This window comes from Petromyzon marinus (assembly GCF_048934315.1).
Source record: "Petromyzon marinus isolate PM22_M1 ecotype Great Lakes invasive population chromosome 78 unlocalized genomic scaffold, UKy_Petmar_22M1.pri1.0 chr78_unloc.3, whole genome shotgun sequence".
Lineage (NCBI taxonomy): Eukaryota > Metazoa > Chordata > Hyperoartia > Petromyzontiformes > Petromyzontidae > Petromyzon > Petromyzon marinus.
The window spans coordinates 221,858-241,124 of NW_027422627.1; the positions used below are offsets into that span (position 1 = coordinate 221,858).

General features: G+C 53.1%; 1 long non-coding RNA gene across 1 annotated transcript; it reads right to left on the reverse strand.

Annotated features, from left to right (window-relative positions):
* Nucleotides 1–3,488: 3,488 nt before the first annotated feature.
* LOC142908317 (uncharacterized) lies at nucleotides 3,489–14,185 on the reverse strand. The gene is made up of 2 exons (XR_012931681.1): nucleotides 5,725–14,185; nucleotides 3,489–5,589 (listed from the first exon to the last, which is right to left on the reverse strand). It is a non-coding gene; the product is annotated as an uncharacterized LOC142908317 (long non-coding RNA).
* Between the last annotated feature and the right edge of the window lie 5,082 nt (nucleotides 14,186–19,267).

Consider the following 19,267-nt stretch of genomic DNA (forward strand, 5'->3'; position numbering starts at 1 on the left):
TCCTGATCCTCGCTCCAGACTCCACTCCTGATCCTCGCACCAGACTCCACTCCACTCCTGATCCTCGCTCCAGACTCCACTCCTGATCCTCGCTCCAGACTCCACTCCTGATCCTCGCTCCAGACTCCACTCCTGTTCCTCGCTCCAGACTCCACTCCACTCCGATCCTCGCTCCAGACTCCACTCCAATCCTGATCCTCGCTCCAGACTCCACTCCTGATCCTCACTCCAGACTCCACTCCACTCCTGATCCTCGCTCCAGACTCCACTCCTGATCCTCGCTCCAGACTCCACTCCTGATCCTCGCTCCAGATCCTCACTCCATACTCCACTGCTGATCCTCGCTCCAGACTCCACTCCTGATCCTCGCTCCAGACTCCACTCCTGATCCTCGCTCCAGATCCTCACTCCATACTCCACTGCTGATCCTCCCTCCAGACTCCACTTCTGATCCTCGCTCCAGACTCCACTCCTGATCCTCACTCCAGACTCCACTCCACTCCTGATCCTCGCTCCAGACTCCACTCCACTCCTGATCCTCGCTACAGACTCCACTCCTGATCCTCACTCCAGACTCCACTCCACTCCTGATCCTCGCTCCAGACTCTACTCCTGATCCTCACTTCAGACTCCACTCCTGATCCTCGCTCCAGATCCTCGCTCCAGACTCCACTTCTGATTCTCGCTCCAGACTCCACTCCTGATCCTCGCTCCAGATCCTCACTCCATACTCCACTCCTGATCCTCCCTCCAGACTCCACTTCTGATCCTCGCTCCAGACTCCACTCCACTCCTGATCCTCGCTCCAGACTCCACTCAACTCCTGATCCTCGCTCCAGACTCCACTTCACTCCTGATCCTCGCTCCAGACTCCACTCCTGGCTTAGGTAAATATGCAGGATAGTCGTAAGAAAACATTGATTGCAATCTTCAGGTCACATGATCTAAACTTCATGCTGTGGTTATTCTCTAACTAGGCTTCAAGTTTTGACTCGTTAAAAACTTTCAAAGTCCTCCTGACAACTTTTCCCCGCGTTTCCAATTACGAAAACTAATCACTCGTTTGGTGAGCAAGGCCGAGGATCGGGCCGGAGACTCGCACGGTTACCTGGGTTGAGAAGTCGCCCAGAGACATCTTTCTCAAAGTTGGGGGTGGTAGGAACGGATGCTAGCGTGTCCGATTCCCCATCACCACCACCACCACCCGCTCAGCCTTGACAATGATAAACACAACCTCCGTGTTCACACTCGTGGCTACCTAGCAGCACTGCTCATGACCATTTCATAGTAATAATGTTGCTGTTGTGGGTAGCAACAGACATTGACACTCCCTGACGGTGTTGGTTTTCTCAAGCCTCCCCTGTCCAGGACTTGGCTGTGACCACGTGAGAGACTGTTGCTTGGAGGAGCTCTGGCGGGAATGTTTTGAGTCAAGAGACGCTGGATGGGAATTCTAGAAGACAGCGAATTAGAGACCCCCCCCCCCACCCTCCCCCAAGTCCCAGTCCCAAACTTGAAAGCAACGGATGGCACTGAAGTTGCGAGGAGTTGGAGCAAGGTTGAATGAAATTGTTCCGAGGTTACGTGGAGTTGCATCGAGGTAACGTGGAGTTGCACCGAGGTTGTGTGGAGGAGTTGCACTGAGGTTGTGTGGAGTTGTAACTGAGGCCATGTGGAGTTGCACTGAAGTTGCGAGGAGTTGGAGCAAGGTTGCGTGAAGGTGTTGAGGTTACGTAAAGTTGCACCGAGGTAACGTGGAGTGGCACTGAGGAAGTTGCGTGGAGTTGAACAGAGACGTCTGCTCTAGGCACAACTGCTGGGGTCCTGTAACATAGAACGTTAGGAGCCCCTCCCCCCACCCACCACCCCAGAGCCACAATGGCCAACACTGCACACCGCTTGCTAGCAATGTCACCATCAACGCCCGTTCCTGGCTAAGGGAAATATTCAGGATAGCCGTAAGAAAACATTGATTTCAAACTTTAAGTCACATTACGTAAACTTCATGCTGTGGTTATTCTATAACTAGGCTTCAAGTATTGACTCGTTAAAAACTTTCAAAGTCCTCCTGACAACTTTTCCCCGCGTGGCCAATTATGAAAACTAATCGCTCGATTGGTGAGCAAGGCCGAGGATCGGGCCGGAGACTCGCACGGTTACCTGGGTTGAGAACTCGCCCAGCCATCTTTCTCAAAGTTGGGGGTGGCAGGAACGGATGCCAGCGTGTCCGATTCCCCATCACCACCACCACCACCCGCTCAGCCTTGACAATAATAAAACACAACCTCCATGATGCTTACGCGTGGCTACAGAGCACGGCTCATTGCCATTGATAATAAATAATGCTGCTGCTGTGGGTAGCGAAAGACATTGACACTCCCTGATGGAAGCCGTTGGTCGTCTCTGGCCTCTCCTGTCCAGGACTGGGTTGTAACAGCAGTAGGAGGTTGCGTTTCTCCCATTCCGCCCAGCGCCACCATCACCCGCTCAGCCTTGACAATGATAAATACGACCTCCGTGTGTCAACGTGTGGGCTACACAGCCAAGGCTCACTGCCATTGATAAATAATGTTGCCGTGTGGGAAGTACAAGAGTCATTGACACTCCCTGGTGGATGGTAAAGGCCGTACGGCTTCTCCCGCCTTCCACCCAGGTCTGGGTTGGTGTTGTACAGCAGTGCGGCTGCTTGCTCTGTGCATCAGCTTGCGTTTCCGATTCACCACCACCACCACCTGCTGAGCCTTGACAACGATAAACACAACCTTCGTGTTCACACTCGTGGCTACCTAGCAGCACTGCTGATGACCATTGCATAGTAATAATGTTGCTGTGGGTAGCAAGAGACATTGACACTCCCTGATAGACGGTGTTGACGTTGCATCAAGGTTGCGTTGAGTAGCACCGAGGCTGTGTGGAGTTCCAGTAAGGAATTGCATGGAGTTGAACAGAGACGTCTGCGCTAGGCACAACTGCTGGGGTCCTGTAACACAGAACGTTAGGAGCCCGTCCCCCCTCCCTGATACAAACAAATCCTGTAGTAGTAGCAGCAGCGAGGCAAATTCAAACGCACGGCCAAAGGAGTTGCGGTGTTACCAGGAGGTCCGCTAACTGCCCGTATCCACCGCCAATTCCACCGTTTGCACTTCCTTCCTCTGCACTTGAACCGAGACATCAAAGACGCAGACCTGGCTCCCTGTCTTGTCACTGCCTGGGATCTCTGCCCCGTTGGGGTTCCAACCCAAGAGACATCTGCGCGAGGCAGACTTGGGGCTCCTGTAACCACCCTGGGTTCACCGATGATCTCTCTCTCCCCCTTTGCTGCTGCTGCTGTTGTTGCGAGCACGCAGGAGACGCGAGGGAGTCTGCAAGACACGGCGTTAACACAACACCCACCCCCCCCAGCCCCCCAGCCCCCCAGCCCAGCACCTCCGACTCACGACAAACAGACACAAATCACGGATAAAAACGCGACGTTTGTAAAAGAAGCGTTGGATTCGTGCCAGAGGATTTATTCGGTTTTTACCGGGTGCCCCAGACACCGGCCCCGGATTCTCCGACGACGACGCAGCCCAGACACCGGCGCACGGCGGACACACACACACACACACAGTGACACACACACACACAGTGACACACACACACACAGTGACACACACACACACAGTGACACACACACACACAGTGACACACACACAGTGACACACACACACACAGTGACACACACACACACAGTGACACACACACACACAGTGACACACACACACAGTGACACACACACACAGTGACACACACACACACACACAGTGACACACACACAGTGACACACACACAGTGACACACACACACACACAGTGACACACAGTGACACACACACACAATGACACACACACAGTGACACACAGTGACACACACACACACGGAGGGTTTGCGCGCAGTTCGAACCGAGAGCGACCGTCTTTGTAACTCAAACTCGGTGCTCCTGCTGGGAACGCCTGGGTTTCGCCCACGACCCCTCTCTTTGCTGCTGCTGCTGTTGTTGTTGTGTTTGGGTTTGATCGCGTAAACATTTTAAAAGTCTTCTTTGGTTCTTTCGGTCAAGTCGCGGAGAATGAGAGTAAAATAATGAAATAAAATGAGACGATTAAATTCTCACGACGTTTCGGCCACAACACAAGTAGACTTCTTCAGGTGAAACTACAGGAATGTGATCCCGAAACATCGCGAGAATTTTATCGTCTTATTTTATTCTCATTCTACGTGGTGACTTTACCGAAAGAACCAAAGAAGATGAATCCTTACAGTCACGAAAGCTTTAAATCGAAATTTATATTAAATGTGTCGTTAAAACCCGCCACCACCCGACACGGCCAATTGGGGTAAGGTTTGTCGCGTGAACAAAACGTGCCAATTCGTCACTGGTTCTAGCACACGCACAAAAACCAACTTCTGTTATGTACATCGCTCGTGAAACGTTAGGAACACCCCCGCCCCAAACTACGATACGAACGCAAAGCCTGAAGTAGTCGTTGATGATTCGGGGCTGCTGCCACTTTGATCCAGACTCCACTCCACTCCTGATCCTCGCTCCAGACTCCACTCCTGATCCTCGCTCCAGAATCCACTCCACTCCTGATCCTCGCTCCAGAATCCACTCCACTCCTGATTTTCACTCCAGACTCCACTCCAGATCCTCACTCCAGACTCCACTCCCGATCCTCGCTCCAGACTCCACTCCTGATCCTCGCTCCAGACTCCATTCCTGATCCTCGCTTCAGACTCCACTCCTGATCCTCGCTCCAGACTCCACTCCAGATCCTCGCTCCAGACTCCACTCCTGATCCTCGCTCCAGACTCCACTCCTGATCCTCGTTCCAGACTCCACTCCTGATCCTCGCTCCAGACTCCACTCCAGATCCTCGCTCCAGACTCCACTCCTGATCCTCGCTCCAGACTCCACTCCTGATCCTCGTTCCAGACTCCACTCCTGATCCTCGCTCCAGACTCCACTCCTGATCCTCGTTCCAGACTCCACTCCAGATCCTCGCTCCAGACTACACTCCAGATCCTCGTTCCAGAATCCACTCCAGATCCTCCCTCCAGACTACACTCCAGATCCTCGCTCCAGACTCCACTCCTGATCCTCGCTCCAGACTCCACTCCTGATCCTCACTCCAGACTCCACTCCTTATCCTCACTCCAGACTCCACTCCTGATCCTCACTCCAGACTCCACTCCAGATCCTCGCTCAAGACTCCACTCCAGATCCTCGCTCAAGACTCCACTCCACTCCTGATCCACGCTCCAGACTCCACTCCACTCCTGATCCTCGCTCAAGACTCCACTCCTGCTCCTCCCTCCAGACTCCACTCCAGATCCTCGCTCCAGACTCCACTCCTGATCCTCGCTCCAGACTCCACTCCAGATCCTCGCTCCAGACTCCACTCCTGATCCTCGCTCCAGACTCCACTCCTGATCCTCGCTCCAGACTCCACTCCTGATTCTCGCCCATCAACTTTGTCAACTCTCTCGCTCTGTCCCCCCACCCCCCCCCGTTGCACTTCTTGTTGCGAGCACGCAGGAGACGCGAGTCTGGAAGACACGGCGTTAGGGGACAACACCACCCCCCACCCCCTTCCCCGTCAACTCCCAACATACGAACACAAATAAAATAACAACTCACGTTTGAAAAAGCGAAACGTTTCAGCAGAGATTTGTGGTTGTTACCAGGAGGTCCGTTAACTGCCTGGGTTTTTCCGACGACGCCCCAGACATCCGCACTTCCTTTACGGGACGCACGAGTGGGTTTGCGTTGAGCTCGAAGCGTGAGAGCTGTCTGTGTAAATCAGACTTGAGCTCTTGCCACTGCCTGGATTCACCGATGATCTCTCTTCCCCCTCTTTGCTGGCGTCGCGAGGACGCAGGAGACGCGAGGGATTCTGGAAGACACGGTGTTAAGACGACCCCCCCCTCCCCAACTCCAATACGAAAGCAAAGCCTGAAGTAGTCGTTGATAATGCGAATGGCAACGGCGTTTTAACTTTACCAGGTGTCCCGTTAACGGTCTGGATTCTCCCGACGAAGCCCCAGACATCTGCACGCCCTCCACTCCGCTTGCAACAACACGAAGCCGCGTGGAGTTGAACCGAGACATCAAAGACGCAGACCTGGCTCCCTGTCCCGTCACTGCCTGGGATCTCTGCCCCGTTGGGGCTTCCTTGGTTTGGAGCTGTACCGAGATGTTTCAGAGTAGACCAGGGAGAGGATTCTGGAAGACAGAACGTTAGAGACCCCCCCCCACTCCCCCCTGATACAAACACAAGGCCTGTAGTAGTAGCAGAAGCAGCAAGGCAAATGTGAATGTCACAGTATTTACGGTGTTACCGGTTCACGTTAACTGCCTGGAATGGCCGATGATAGAGGAGCAATTTGCGCTTCCTTCCCTCTTGCTGTCCCTTTGTACGATGTCGCGAGGTTGCTTGGGAGTTGCACAGAGAACGTGTGGAGTTGCACTGAAGTTGCGAGGAGTTGGAGCAAGGTTGCGTGAAGGTGTTCTGAAGTTACGTAGAGTTGCACCGAGGAAACGTGGAGTTGCACCGAGGTTGTGTGGAGGAGTTGCACTGAGGCCGTGTGAGTTGCAACTGAGGAAGTTGCGTGGAGTTGAACCAAGAAATCTGCGCTAGGCACAACTGCTGGGGTCCTGTAACAGAACGTTAGGAGCCCTTCCCCCTACCCACCACCCCAGAGCCACAATGGCCAACACTGCACACCGCTCGCTAGCAATGTCACCATCAACGCCCTTTCCTGGCTTAGGGAAATATTCAGGATAGCCGTAAGAAAACATTGATTTCAATCTTCAGGTCACATTACATAAACTTCATGCTGTGTTCATTTGCAAATAAAGGTTTCAAGTTTTGCCTCGTTTAAAACTTTCACAAAGTCCTACCGACAACTTTTCCCCGCGTGGCCAATTACGAAAACCAAAACGTCAAACTTCAAATAGACATCCACATCGCTCGTTTGGTGAGTAAGGCCGAGGATCGGGCCGGAGACTCGCACGGTTACCTGGGTTGAGAACTCGCCCAGACATCTTTCTCAAAGTTGGGGGTGGCAGGAACGAATGCCAGCGTGTCCGATTCCCAATCACCACCACCACCCGCTCAGCCTTGACAATAATAAAACTTCCATGATGCTCACGCGTGGCTACAGAGCACGGCTCATTGCCATTTATAATAATGAATGCTGCTGTTGTGGGTAGCGAGAGACATTGACACTCCCTGATGGACGCTGTTGGTCGTCTCTGGCCTCTCCTGTCCAGGACTGGGTTGTAACAGCGGTAGGGGGTTGCGTTTCTCCCATTCCGCCCATCGCCACCATCACCCGCTCAGCCTTGACAACGATAAACACAACCTCCGTGTTCACACTCGTGGCTACCTAGCAGCACTGCTCATGACCATTGCATAGTAATAATGTTGTTGCTGTGGGTAGCAAGAGACATTGACACTCCCTGATGGACGGTGTTGGAGTTGCATCAAGGTTGCGTTGAGTGGCACCGAGGCTGTGTGGAGTTCCAGTAAGAAGTTGCGTGAAGTTGAACAGAGACGTCTGCGCTAGGCACAACTGCTGGGGTCCTGTAACACAACGTTAGGAGCCCCTCCCCCCACCCCGATACAAACAAATCCTGTAGTAGTAGTAGCAGCGAGGCAAATTCAAACGCACGGCCAAAGGAGTTGCGGTGTTACCAGGAGGTCCGCTAACTGCCCGTATCCACCGCCAATTCAACCACTTGCACTTTCTTCCTCTGCACTTGAACCGAGACATCGAGACGCAGACCTGGCTCCCTGTCCCGTCACTGCCTGGGATCTCTGCCCCGTTGGGGCTTCCTTGGTTTGGAGCTGTACCGAGATGTTTGATGTTTGAGCGAGAGTAGACCAGGGAGAGGATTCTGGAAGACAGAACGTTAGAGACCCCCCCCCACTCCCCCTGATACAAACACAAGGCCAGTAGTAGCAGTAAGGCAAATGTGAATGTCAAAGTATTTACGGTGTTACCGGGTCCCGTTAACTGCCTGGAATGGCCGATGATAGAGGAGCAATTTGCGCTTCCTTCCCTCTTGCTGTCCCCTTGTACGATGTCGCGAGGTTGCTTGGGAGTTGCACAGAGAACGTGTGGAGTTGCACTGAAGTTGCGAGGAGTTGGAGCAAGGTTGAATGAAATTGTTCTGAGGTTACGTGGAGTTGCACGGAGGTTGTGTGGAGGAGTTGCAGCGAGGTTGTATGGAAGAGTTGCACTGAGGCCGTGTGAGTTGCAACTGAGGAAGTTGCGTGGAGTTGAACAAAGACGTCTGCGCTAGGCACAACTGCTGGGGTCCTGTAACATAGAACGTTAGGAGCCCCTCCCACCACCCCAGAGCCACAATGGCCAACACTGCACACCGCTTGCTAGCAATGTCATCATCAACGCCCTTTGCTGCCTTAGGGAAATATTCAGGATAGCCGTAAGAAAACATTGATTTCAATCTTCAGGTCACATTACGTAAACTTCATGCTGTGGTTATTTGCAAATAAAGGTTTCAAGTTTTGCCTCGATTAAAACTTTCACAAAGTCCTCCTGACAACATTTCCCTGCGTTTCCAATTACGAAAACTAATCGCTCGTTTGGTGAGCAAGGCCGAGGATCGGGCTGGAGACTCTCACGGTTACCTGGTTGAGAACTCGCCCAGACATCTTTCTCAAAGTTGGGGGTGGCAGGAACGGATGCCAGCGTGTCCGATTCCCCATCACCATCACCCGGTCAGCCTTCACAATGATAAACACAACCTCCGTGTTCACACTTGTGGCTACCTAGCAGCACTGCTCATGACCATTTCACAGTAATAATGTAGCTGCTGTGGGTAGCAAGAGACATTGACACTCCCTGACGGTGTTGGTTTTCTCAAGCCTCCCCTGTCCAGGACTTGGCTGTGACCACGTGAGAGACTGTTGCTTGGAGGAGCTCTGGCGGGAATGTTCTGAGTCAAGAGACGCTGGATGGGAATTCTAGAAGACAGCGAATTAGAGACCCCCCCCCACCCTCCCCCAAGTCCCAGTCCCAAACTTGAAAGCAACGGATGGCACTGGAGCTGCAAGGGGTTGGAGCAAGGTTGAATGAAATTGTTCCGAGGTTACGTGGAGTTGCACCGAGGTTGTGTGGAGTAGTTGCAGCGAGGTTGTGTGGAGTTGTAACTGAGGCCGTGTGGAGTTGCACTGAAGTTGCACTGAAGTTGCGAGGAGTTGGAGCAAGGTTGCGTGAAGGTGTTGAGGTTACGTTGAGTTGGACCGAGTTTGTGTGGAGTTGCAGCGAGGTTGTGTGGAGTTGCAGAGACCGTGTGGCGTTGCACCGAGGAAGTTGCGGAGTTGAACAGAGACGTCTGCGCTAGGCACAACTGCTGGGGTCCTGTAACAGAACGTTAGGAGCCCCTGCCCCCACCCACCACCCCAGAGCCACAATGGCCAACACTGAACACCGCTCGCTAGCAATGTCACCATCAAAGCCCTTTCCTGGCTTAGGGAAATATTCAGGATAGCCGTAAGAAAACATTGATTTCAATCTTCAGGTCACATTACGTAAACTTCATGCTGTGGTTATTCTATAACTAGGCTTCAAGTATTGACTCGTTAAAAACTTTCAAAGTTCTCCTGACAACTTTTCCCCGCGTGGCCAATTATGAAAACTAATCGCTCGATTGGCGAGCAAGGCCGAGGATCGGGCCGGAGACTCGCACGGTTACCTGGGTTGAGAAGTCGCCCAGAGACATCTTTCTCAAAGTTGGGGGTGGCAGGAACGGATGCCAGCGTGTCCGATTCCCCATCACCACCACCACCCGCTCAGCCTTGACAATAATAAAACACAATCTCCATGATGCTCATGCGTGGCTACAGAGCACGGCTCATTGCCATTGATAATAAAGAATGCTGCTGCTGTGGGTAGCGAGAGACATTGACACTCCCTGATGGACGCTGTTGATCGTCTCTGGCCTCTCCTGTCCTGGACTGGGTTGTAACAGCGGTAGGAGGTTGCGTTTCTCCCATTCCGCCCATCGCCACCATCGCCCGCTCGGCCTTGACAATGATAAACACGACCTCCGTGTTCACACTCGTGGCTACCTAGCGGCACTGCTCATGACCATTGCATAGTAATAATGTTGCCGCTGTGGGTCGCAAGAGACATTGACACTCCCTGATGGACGGAGTTGGCGTTCTCTGGCCCCTCCTGTCCAGGACTGAGTTGTAACAGCGGTAGGAGGCTGGAGACCTGGCTCCCTGTCCCGTCACTGCCTGGGATCTCTGCCCCGTTGGGGCTTCCTTGGTTTGGAGCTGTACCGAGATGTTGAGATGATGTTCAAAGCGAGTAGGAGAGTAGACCCGGGGAGGATTCTGGAAGACAGAAGGTTAGAGTACCCCCCCCCCCCGCCTTCTGCCGATACAAACACAACTCCGGTAGTAGCTAGGCCAATTAAAACAGGCGCCAAAGTATTTGTGGTGTCGCCAGGTACCGGTACAACCGCCTGGAATCGCCGACGGACGAAGACCTTGGGCCTCCTCCGCGAGTAGCCGGGTCGAGGAGTCTGCAGGTTGCAGCGTTAAAGGAACCCCCCCCCCCCCCCCCAACTGCCACAGTCAACAAACTTGAAAACAACGGATGGCCCAGGAGCTGCGGTTTTACCAGGAGGTCCGTTAACTGCCTGGGTTTTCCCGACGACGCCCCAGACATCCGCACTTCCTTCACGGGACGCACGAGAGGGTTTGTGTGGAGCTCGAAGCGTGAGAGACGTCTGTGTAAAGCAGACTTGAGCTCTTGCCACTGCCTGGATTCACCGATGATCTCTCTTCCCCCTCTTTGCTGGCATGGCGAGGACGCAGAAGCGAGGGATTCTGGAAAATAAAACGTTAAGACCCCCCCCCCCCCCCGCAACTCCGATACAAAAGCAAAGCCCGTAGTCGTCGTTGATAATTCGAAAGGCAACGGCGTTTTAACTTTACCAGGTGTCCCGTTAACGGCCTGGATTCTCCCGACGACGCCCCAGACATCTGCACGCCCTCCACTCCGCTTGCAACAACACGAAGCCGCGTGGAGTTGAACCGAGACATCAAAGACGCAGACCTGGCTCCCTGTCCCGTCACTGCCTGGGATCTCTGCTCCGTTGAGACTTCCTTGGTTTGGAGCTGTACCGAGATGTTTGAGCGAGAGTAAACCAGGGAGAGGATTCTGGAAGACAGAACGTTAGAGACCCCCCCCCCCCACTCCCCCCTGATACAAACACAAGGCCTGTAGCAGTAGTAGCAGCAAGGCAAATGTGAATGTCAAAGTATTTACGGTGTTACCGGGTCCCGTTAACTGCCTGGAATGGCCGATGATAGAGGAGCAATTTGCGCTTCCTTCCCTCTTGCTGTCCCATTGTACGATGTCGCGAGGTTGCTTGGGAGTTGTAACTGAGGCCGTGTGGAGTTGCACCTGAGGAAGTTGCGTGGAGTTGAACAGAGACGTCTGCGCTAGACACAACTGCTGGGGTCCTGTAACATAGAACGTTAGGAGCCCCTCCCCCCACCCACCACCCCAGAGGCACAATGGCCAACGCTGCACACTGCTCGCTAGCAAAGTCACCATCAACGCCCTTTCCTGGCTTAGGGAAATATTCAGGATAGCCGTAAGAAAACATTGATTTCAATCTTCAGGTCACATTACGGAAACTTCATGCTGTGGTCATTTGCAAATAAAGGTTTCAAGTTTTGCCTCGATTATAACTTTCACAAAGTCCTGCCGACAACATTTCCCTGCGTTTCCAATTACGAAAACTAATCACTCGTTTGGTGAGCAAGGCCGAGGATCGGGCCGGAGACTCGCACGGTTACCTGGGTTGAGAAGTCGCCCAGAGACATCTTTCTCAAAGTTGGGGGTGGTAGGAACGGATGCTAGCATGTCCGATTCCCCATCACCACCACCACCACCCGCTCAGCCTTGACAATGATAAACACAACCTCCGTGTTCACACTCGTGGCTACCTAGCAGCACTGCTCATGACCATTTCATAGTAATAATGTTGCTGTTGTGGGTAGCAACAGACATTGACACTCCCTGACGGTGTTGGTTTTCTCAAGCCTCCCCTGTCCAGGACTTGGCTGTGACCACGTGAGAGACTGTTGCTTGGAGGAGCTCTGGCGGGAATGTTTTGAGTCAAGAGACGCTGGATGGGAATTCTAGAAGACAGCGAATTAGAGACCCCCCCCCACCCTCCCCCAAGTCCCAGTCCCAAACTTGAAAGCAACGGATGGCACTGAAGTTGCGAGGAGTTGGAGCAAGGTTGAATGAAATTGTTCCGAGGTTACGTGGAGTTGCATCGAGGTAACGTGGAGTTGCACCGAGGTTGTGTGGAGGAGTTGCACTGAGGTTGTGTGGAGTTGTAACTGAGGCCATGTGGAGTTGCACTGAAGTTGCGAGGAGTTGGAGCAAGGTTGCGTGAAGGTGTTGAGGTTACGTAAAGTTGCACCGAGGTAACGTGGAGTGGCACTGAGGAAGTTGCGTGGAGTTGAACAGAGACGTCTGCTCTAGGCACAACTGCTGGGGTCCTGTAACATAGAACGTTAGGAGCCCCTCCCCCCACCCACCACCCCAGAGCCACAATGGCCAACACTGCACACCGCTTGCTAGCAATGTCACCATCAACGCCCGTTCCTGGCTAAGGGAAATATTCAGGATAGCCGTAAGAAAACATTGATTTCAAACTTTAAGTCACATTACGTAAACTTCATGCTGTGGTTATTCTATAACTAGGCTTCAAGTATTGACTCGTTAAAAACTTTCAAAGTCCTCCTGACAACTTTTCCCCGCGTGGCCAATTATGAAAACTAATCGCTCGATTGGTGAGCAAGGCCGAGGATCGGGCCGGAGACTCGCACGGTTACCTGGGTTGAGAACTCGCCCAGCCATCTTTCTCAAAGTTGGGGGTGGCAGGAACGGATGCCAGCGTGTCCGATTCCCCATCACCACCACCACCACCCGCTCAGCCTTGACAATAATAAAACACAACCTCCATGATGCTTACGCGTGGCTACAGAGCACGGCTCATTGCCATTGATAATAAATAATGCTGCTGCTGTGGGTAGCGAAAGACATTGACACTCCCTGATGGAAGCCGTTGGTCGTCTCTGGCCTCTCCTGTCCAGGACTGGGTTGTAACAGCAGTAGGAGGTTGCGTTTCTCCCATTCCGCCCAGCGCCACCATCACCCGCTCAGCCTTGACAATGATAAATACGACCTCCGTGTGTCAACGTGTGGGCTACACAGCCAAGGCTCACTGCCATTGATAAATAATGTTGCCGTGTGGGAAGTACAAGAGTCATTGACACTCCCTGGTGGATGGTAAAGGCCGTACGGCTTCTCCCGCCTTCCACCCAGGTCTGGGTTGGTGTTGTACAGCAGTGCGGCTGCTTGCTCTGTGCATCAGCTTGCGTTTCCGATTCACCACCACCACCACCTGCTGAGCCTTGACAACGATAAACACAACCTTCGTGTTCACACTCGTGGCTACCTAGCAGCACTGCTGATGACCATTGCATAGTAATAATGTTGCTGTGGGTAGCAAGAGACATTGACACTCCCTGATAGACGGTGTTGACGTTGCATCAAGGTTGCGTTGAGTAGCACCGAGGCTGTGTGGAGTTCCAGTAAGGAATTGCATGGAGTTGAACAGAGACGTCTGCGCTAGGCACAACTGCTGGGGTCCTGTAACACAGAACGTTAGGAGCCCGTCCCCCCTCCCTGATACAAACAAATCCTGTAGTAGTAGCAGCAGCGAGGCAAATTCAAACGCACGGCCAAAGGAGTTGCGGTGTTACCAGGAGGTCCGCTAACTGCCCGTATCCACCGCCAATTCCACCGTTTGCACTTCCTTCCTCTGCACTTGAACCGAGACATCAAAGACGCAGACCTGGCTCCCTGTCTTGTCACTGCCTGGGATCTCTGCCCCGTTGGGGTTCCAACCCAAGAGACATCTGCGCGAGGCAGACTTGGGGCTCCTGTAACCACCCTGGGTTCACCGATGATCTCTCTCTCCCCCTTTGCTGCTGCTGCTGTTGTTGCGAGCACGCAGGAGACGCGAGGGAGTCTGCAAGACACGGCGTTAACACAACACCCACCCCCCCCAGCCCCCCAGCCCCCCAGCCCAGCACCTCCGACTCACGACAAACAGACACAAATCACGGATAAAAACGCGACGTTTGTAAAAGAAGCGTTGGATTCGTGCCAGAGGATTTATTCGGTTTTTACCGGGTGCCCCAGACACCGGCCCCGGATTCTCCGACGACGACGCAGCCCAGACACCGGCGCACGGCGGACACACACACACAGTGACACACACACACACAGTGACACACACACACACAGTGACACACACACACACAGTGACACACACACACACAGTGACACACACACACACAGTGACACACACACACACAGTGACACACACACACACAGTGACACACACACACACAGTGACACACACACACAGTGACACACACACACAGTGACACACACACACACAGTGACACACACACAGTGACACACACACAGTGACACACACACAGTGACACACAGTGACACACACACACACAATGACACACACACAGTGACACACAGTGACACACACACACACGGAGGGTTTGCGCGCAGTTCGAACCGAGAGCGACCGTCTTTGTAACTCAAACTCGGTGCTCCTGCTGGGAACGCCTGGGTTTCGCCCACGACCCCTCTCTTTGCTGCTGCTGCTGTTGTTGTTGTGTTTGGGTTTGATCGCGTAAACATTTTAAAAGTCTTCTTTGGTTCTTTCGGTCAAGTCGCGGAGAATGAGAGTAAAATAATGAAATAAAATGAGACGATTAAATTCTCACGACGTTTCGGCCACAACACAAGTAGACTTCTTCAGGTGAAACTACAGGAATGTGATCCCGAAACATCGCGAGAATTTTATCGTCTTATTTTATTCTCATTCTACGTGGTGACTTTACCGAAAGAACCAAAGAAGATGAATCCTTACAGTCACGAAAGCTTTAAATCGAAATTTATATTAAATGTGTCGTTAAAACCCGCCACCACCCGACACGGCCAATTGGGGTAAGGTTTGTCGCGTGAACAAAACGTGCCAATTCGTCACTGGTTCTAGCACACGCACAAAAACCAACTTCTGTTATGTACATCGCTCGTGAAACGTTAGGAACACCCCCGCCCCAAACTACGATACGAACGCAAAGCCTGAAGTAGTCGTTGATGATTCGGGGCTGCTGCCACTTTGATCCAGACTCCACTCCACTCCTGATCCTCGCTCCAGACTCCACTCCTGATCCTCGCTCCAGACTCCACTCCTGATCCTCGCTCCAGAATCCACTCCACTCCTGATCCTCGCTCCAGAATCCACTCCACTCCTGATTTTCACTCCAGACTCCACTCCAGATCCTCACTCCAGACTCCACTCCCGATCCTCGCTCCAGACTCCACTCCTGATCCTCGCTCCAGACTCCATTCCTGATCCTCGCTTCAGACTCCACTCCTGATCCTCGCTCCAGACTCCACTCCAGATCCTCGCTCCAGACTCCACTCCTGATCCTCGCTCCAGACTCCACTCCTGATCCTCGTTCCAGACTCCACTCCTGATCCTCGCTCCAGACTCCACTCCAGATCCTCGCTCAAGACTCCACTCCTGATCCTCGCTCCAGACTCCACTCCTGATCCTCGTTCCAGACTCCACTCCTGATCCTCGCTCCAGACTCCACTCCTGATCCTCGTTCCAGACTCCACTCCAGATCCTCGCTCCAGACTACACTCCAGATCCTCGTTCCAGAATCCACTCCAGATCCTCCCTCCAGACTACACTCCAGATCCTCGCTCCAGACTCCACTCCTGCTCCTCCCTCCAGACTCCACTCCAGATCCTCGCTCCAGACTCCACTCCTGATCCTCGCTCCAGACTCCACTCCAGATCCTCGCTCCAGACTCCACTCCACTCCTGATCCACGCTCCAGACTCCACTCCACTCCTGATCCTCGCTCAAGACTCCACTCCTGCTCCTCCCTCCAGACTCCACTCCAGATCCTCGCTCCAGACTCCACTCCTGATCCTCGCTCCAGACTCCACTCCAGATCCTCGCTCCAGACTCCACTCCTGATCCTCGCTCCAGACTCCACTCCTGATCCTCGCTCCAGACTCCACTCCTGATTCTCGCCCATCAACTTTGTCAACTCTCTCGCTCTGTCCCCCCACCCCCCCCCGTTGCACTTCTTGTTGCGAGCACGCAGGAGACGCGAGTCTGGAAGACACGGCGTTAGGGGACAACACCACCCCCCACCCCCTTCCCCGTCAACTCCCAACATACGAACACAAATAAAATAACAACTCACGTTTGAAAAAGCGAAACGTTTCAGCAGAGATTTGTGGTTGTTACCAGGAGGTCCGTTAACTGCCTGGGTTTTTCCGACGACGCCCCAGACATCCGCACTTCCTTTACGGGACGCACGAGTGGGTTTGCGTTGAGCTCGAAGCGTGAGAACTGTCTGTGTGAATCAGACTTGAGCTCTTGCCACTGCCTGGATTCACCGATGATCTCTCTTCCCCCTCTTTGCTGGCGTCGCGAGGACGCAGGAGACGCGAGGGATTCTGGAAGACACGGTGTTAAGACGACCCCCCCCTCCCCAACTCCAATACGAAAGCAAAGCCTGAAGTAGTCATTGATAATGCGAATGGCAACGGCGTTTTAACTTTACCAGGTGTCCCGTTAACGGTCTGGATTCTCCCGACGAAGCCCCAGACATCTGCACGCCCCCCACTCCGCTTGCAACAACACGAAGCCGCGTGGAGTTGAACCGAGACATCAAAGACGCAGACCTGGCTCCCTGTCCCGTCACTGCCTGGGATCTCTGCCCCGTTGGGGCTTCCTTGGTTTGGAGCTGTACCGAGATGTTTCAGAGTAGACCAGGGAGAGGATTCTGGAAGACAGAACGTTAGAGACCCCCCCCCACTCCCCCCTGATACAAACACAAGGCCTGTAGTAGTAGCAGAAGCAGCAAGGCAAATGTGAATGTCACAGTATTTACGGTGTTACCGGTTCACGTTAACTGCCTGGAATGGCCGATGATAGAGGAGCAATTTGCGCTTCCTTCCCTCTTGCTGTCCCTTTGTACGATGTCGCGAGGTTGCTTGGGAGTTGCACAGAGAACGTGTGGAGTTGCACTGAAGTTGCGAGGAGTTGGAGCAAGGTTGCGTGAAGGTGTTCTGAAGTTACGTAGAGTTGCACCGAGGAAACGTGGAGTTGCACCGAGGTTGTGTGGAGGAGTTGCACTGAGGCCGTGTGAGTTGCAACTGAGGAAGTTGCGTGGAGTTGAACCAAGAAATCTGCGCTAGGCACAACTGCTGGGGTCCTGTAACAGAACGTTAGGAGCCCTTCCCCCTACCCACCACCCCAGAGCCACAATGGCCAACACTGCACACCGCTCGCTAGCAATGTCACCATCAACGCCCTTTCCTGGCTTAGGGAAATATTCAGGATAGCCGTAAGAAAACATTGATTTCAATCTTCAGGTCACATTACATAAACTTCATGCTGTGTTCATTTGCAAATAAAGGTTTCAAGTTTTGCCTCGTTTAAAACTTTCACAAAGTCCTACCGACAACTTTTCCCCGCGTGGCCAATTACGAAAACCAAAACGTCAAACTTCAAATAGACATCCACATCGCTCGTTTGGTGAGTAAGGCCGAGGATCGGGCCGGAGACTCGCACGGTTACCTGGGTTGAGAACTCGCCCAGACATCTTTCTCAAAGTTGGGGGTGGCAGGAACGAATGCCAGCGTGTCCGATTCCCCATCACCACCACCACCCGCTCAGCCTTGACAATAATAAAACAACCTCCATGATGCTCACGCGTGGCTACAGAGCACGGCTCATTGCCATTTATAATAATGAATGCTGCTGTTGTGGGTAGCGAGAGACATTGACACTCCCTGATGGACGCTGTTGGTCGTCTCTGGCCTCTCCTGTCCAGGACTGGGTTGTAACAGCGGTAGGGGGTTGCGTTTCTCCCATTCCGCCCATCGCCACCATCACCCGCTCAGCCTTGACAACGATAAACACAACCTCCGTGTTCACACTCGTGGCTACCTAGCAGCACTGCTCATGACCATTGCATAGTAATAATGTTGTTGCTGTGGGTAGCAAGAGACATTGACACTCCCTGATGGACGGTGTTGGAGTTGCATCAAGGTTGCGTTGAGTGGCACCGAGGCTGTGTGGAGTTCCAGTAAGAAGTTGCGTGAAGTTGAACAGAGACGTCTGCGCTAGGCACAACTGCTGGGGTCCTGTAACACAACGTTAGGAGCCCCTCCCCCCACCCCGATACAAACAAATCCTGTAGTAGTAGTAGCAGCGAGGCAAATTCAAACGCACGGCCAAAGGAGTTGCGGTGTTACCAGGAGGTCCGCTAACTGCCCGTATCCACCGCCAATTCAACCACTTGCACTTTCTTCCTCTGCACTTGAACCGAGACATCGAGACGCAGACCTGGCTCCCTGTCCCGTCACTGCCTGGGATCTCTGCCCCGTTGGGGCTTCCTTGGTTTGGAGCTGTACCGAGATGTTTGATGTTTGAGCGAGAGTAGACCAGGGAGAGGATTCTGGAAGACAGAACGTTAGAGACCCCCCCCCACTCCCCCTGATACAAACACAAGGCCAGTAGTAGCAGTAAGGCAAATGTGAATGTCAAAGTATTTACGGTGTTACCGGGTCCCGTTAACTGCCTGGAATGGCCGATGATAGAGGAGCAATTTGCGCTTCCTTCCCTCTTGCTGTCCCCTTGTACGATGTCGCGAGGTTGCTTGGGAGTTGCACAGAGAACGTGTGGAGTTGCACTGAAGTTGCGAGGAGTTGGAGCAAGGTTGAATGAAATTGTTCTGAGGTTACGTGGAGTTGCACGGAGGTTGTGTGGAGGAGTTGCAGCGAGGTTGTATGGAAGAGTTGCACTGAGGCCGTGTGAGTTGCAACTGAGGAAGTTGCGTGGAGTTGAACAAAGCCGTCTGCGCTAGGCACAACTGCTGGGGTCCTGTAACATAGAACGTTAGGAGCCCCTCCCACCACCCCAGAGCCACAATGGCCAACACTGCACACCGCTTGCTAGCAATGTCATCATCAACGCCCTTTGCTGCCTTAGGGAAATATTCAGGATAGCCGTAAGAAAACATTGATTTCAATCTTCA